The sequence below is a fragment of the Galeopterus variegatus genome, unplaced genomic scaffold (assembly GCF_000696425.1).
Source record: "Galeopterus variegatus unplaced genomic scaffold, G_variegatus-3.0.2 Scaffold3186, whole genome shotgun sequence".
In the NCBI taxonomy this organism is placed as follows: Eukaryota; Metazoa; Chordata; class Mammalia; order Dermoptera; family Cynocephalidae; genus Galeopterus; species Galeopterus variegatus.
Window position 1 is genome coordinate 37,735 of NW_007729297.1, and position 3,444 is coordinate 41,178.

Here is a 3,444-nt window from a genome sequence, read left to right on the forward strand (position 1 = left end):
TGAACTCAGACCATCAGACTCTAAGGTCTACAACACACTTCACCTGGGGGACACACATTTTTTATGCATTATTAGGAAGTCAGTCCCAGGTCCCCCTGTCCATTAGTGTCTGTGATGCCCAGCACAGGACAGATATCTGTATGCTTCTTTAGACCCATGGTGCTGAGCCAAGTGAAGCCCAATCACCTGGGCCAAGTTCTCATTAAAATGTGTGTATGTTTGGGGGGCCTAATGATTATTTTCAGTCCCAGTTCCTGCTTATTTGGTTTGGGTCTTGCACGATTAATTAGGAGCCTAAATTAGTGAGAAGGGAAACACGTGTCCAGCTGGTCCTCCCAGATGTTCCTGGAAACATACTCTCCAATTTGCACAGCGTGACAGTGTAAACATGACTTGGGGAGGCCGCTGCACACTGGTTCAGTCCCCAGCACTCCTGGCAGGAAGGAACCCAGGCCTGGCTAGGCATCTGTGTTTGCCCAGGTCTGAAATGGTGTCTCCAAAGTGTGTACTGATCCTGTTCTCTTCGGCTCTGACATGGGTAGCCACAGTTACACTTTCTCACCTGAATCCCTGAAAAGAAGGGAAGAAGGAAGACTAAACTCAGAGCAAGAGAGAGAGAAAGAGGGAGATGAGGAAAGAACGCAGCCACCCCTAATGAACAGATGATGAGCAGGAAACATTCTTCAAAATCCAGTCCCATGTGCATTTCATAGACACCTGCCAAAAAAAAAAGGGTCTGGTCGTCCACTTTTCCTTCTCATCCTATCCCTGGTGTTCCTTTTGTCTTCATCGTCTATCTCTCCCAGCCTCATCTTGCTTAGAATGGAGACTGAATGAAAGTAAATTGGAGTCCATCAGGCTCATCCAGTATGTCTTTCCAAGATGGTGTCAAATGCCTTCAGGGGGACCCTCACCTTCTGTGGCCTCCACTTGCAGGAAACATGGAAGAATGCACCAATATTGAAGTGGGAATTCCTAGAAAGTCTACAAATCAAAGAGCACTACGTTGTCTCTCTCCCAATGTACTGGGCACCTACCCTATGCCAGTGCTGGGCACAGGAGTCATACAGTGAACAAGGTAAGCACCATCACCATCCTCAAGGAGTTTATAGTCTCGCTGTTCTAGCTTCCCTGATCACAAACTTGACCGAGAATGTCGATCCATCAAGAAGCTGCTATGGTAATTTACATACAGTGGAATGTTACTCAGCCTTGAAAAGGAATGAAATTCTGACACATGCTACAATATGGCTGAATCTTGAAAACATTATGCTACATGAAATAAATCAGACACAAAAGGACAAATGCTGTTTGATGTTCTGGATAGTAATCTTTTATCATATATATGATTTGAAAATGTCTTCTCTGATTTTTGTGGGTTGACTCTTTATTCTGCTGATACTGTCCTTTGACACACGTTTTAAATTTTAACAAAGTCCAATTTATCTATTTTTTTCTTTTGTCGACTGTGCTTTTGGTATTATATACAAGAAATCATTGCCAAATCCAATGTCCATAAGCTTTTCCCCTATGTTTTCTAAGAGTGTTTACAGTTTTAGCTCTTACATTCAGGTCTTTGATTCATTCTGAGTTAATTTTTGTATGCGGTGCTATGTAAAGGTCCAACTTCATTCTTTTGCATGTGGATATCCAGTTTGCCCAGCATCATTTATGTCTTTTCCCCATTGAGTGGTCTTAACACCCTTGTTGGTAATCATTCGATCACACATGCCAGGGTTTATTTCTAGGCTTGCCATTCTATTTCATTGATCTATATGTCTGTCTTTGTGTGTGTGTGTGTGTGTGTGTGTGTGTGTGTGTGTGTTATCAGTTGTCTTTAGCTTCATTCTTCATTAATGAGCATCACCCAGAAAAATCATTATTCCTTATTTTAACAATATGATAATAATGCAAATCCTTAGTATAGATGGTATTTGCTTTTAAAGGGAGATAACATTGTTTCTTGTTTTGGCTGTTTGGAGGAAATCTTATTGTTTACCACTTAAACCTGAAAGGCACAGAATCTCAAAATATTTATTGATTTGGTCTTGGCTTATATTTATGTAAACCATTCAATAGCTGAAAGTCTGACTTTAAAGATCCAAATACACTCAAAATGTGTTTTCTTCTCCATTAACATGGATGTTCAAAATAGTTGGTTTTACAAATTTAGAGCTAATAAATATAAATTAATATAACATTAGACCAAGTACATTAATCTCAGAATTCTAAAGGTCAGTGTGAAAAACTGCTAATTCATAGAAGGCAACAGCTTGTAATGATGATCGTATAACTCTTTCATGATGTGTGGTTCAGCAGAGGGAACCATCTGTCCATAGCAGACTGCTTTACCTGCTGGGAAGAACACCCAAGGCTCTACCTTCAGAATGGACTTGGAGAGGAACTGCTTTGCGAGTTCTTTTACACTAGTCCAAGAGTCTCTCCTCATCAGTTCAAAGTGCTTTCCCACTGCATTCATGCTCAGCACCTGGTGCTGGCCATCCTAGGCGTGGCTTCCATGACATGAAAATATAACAGGATAAGAAACAGAGATGAGTTCTGAATGGAAAGTCCAGTTTCTTCCAAACGTAGAAATCTGCTTTAGGCATTGTTAGGATGACTGAAGAAATCTCTCCTAAATAGGCCAAATGATGAGCAGGTTCTGCTCATTAATCTCCAATGATCAGTCTACTGCCAGTCCAGCATGGCCAATTTACAATCAAGGTGAGCCCAGGCAATTCTTGAAATAACAAAAACAATAGATAGGATACTATTAACTGCCTGAAGTCTCTTTCTATGTCTGATTTGATAAGCTTTCCCAAGAGCCGGTTTTCCTATGACTTTCTTTTTTTCCTTCCAGTCTCTGGACAAAGAATGGAGTTATAGATTCTAATGGTAGTTTTATACTGGAACAAGGGAACACTCATTAAACTCTCCAAATGGCCCAAACTTTTCTCTGTACTCTTCTTCTATGAAGCAGTTTGGAAATTTCAAGTTCCTTATTTGATGCTGTATTCAACACATGCAAGATGTAAGCCCACTGTTCTGAACAGAAGAGCTTGTCAAATGCATCTCCAGTCTCCTTTACATTTTCAACGCAAAATGCAACATTGGGAACAAATTTCTCAGGTGCAATGAACTTTTTCTGACAGCAGGAATTATGAAGGGCTGACCCCAATGGAACTGGGAAACATCTCCATCTCTCTCCTGCCATGAGGGGATGCTCATCTTCCAAGTTCTATATGTCTGTCTCTATGCCAATACCACACTGTTTTGATTACTGTAGCCTTGTAGTAAGTTTTGAAATCAGGAAGTGTGGCTTATCTTTTCATTTTATTAACAATGTCTTTCAAAAGCAGAAGTTTTTTTTTTTTTTTTTGGATTTTGATTTATTTCAAGTTTAATGCAATACTAAAACATACATTCATGACAAAATCTATTTCA

General features: G+C 40.0%; 1 pseudogene; it reads right to left on the minus strand.

The window, feature by feature from the left end:
* Nucleotides 1-2,481: 2,481 nt before the first annotated feature.
* The window catches only part of LOC103600019, a 64,603-nt pseudogene continuing 63,640 nt past the window's right edge, over nt 2,482-3,444 (minus strand).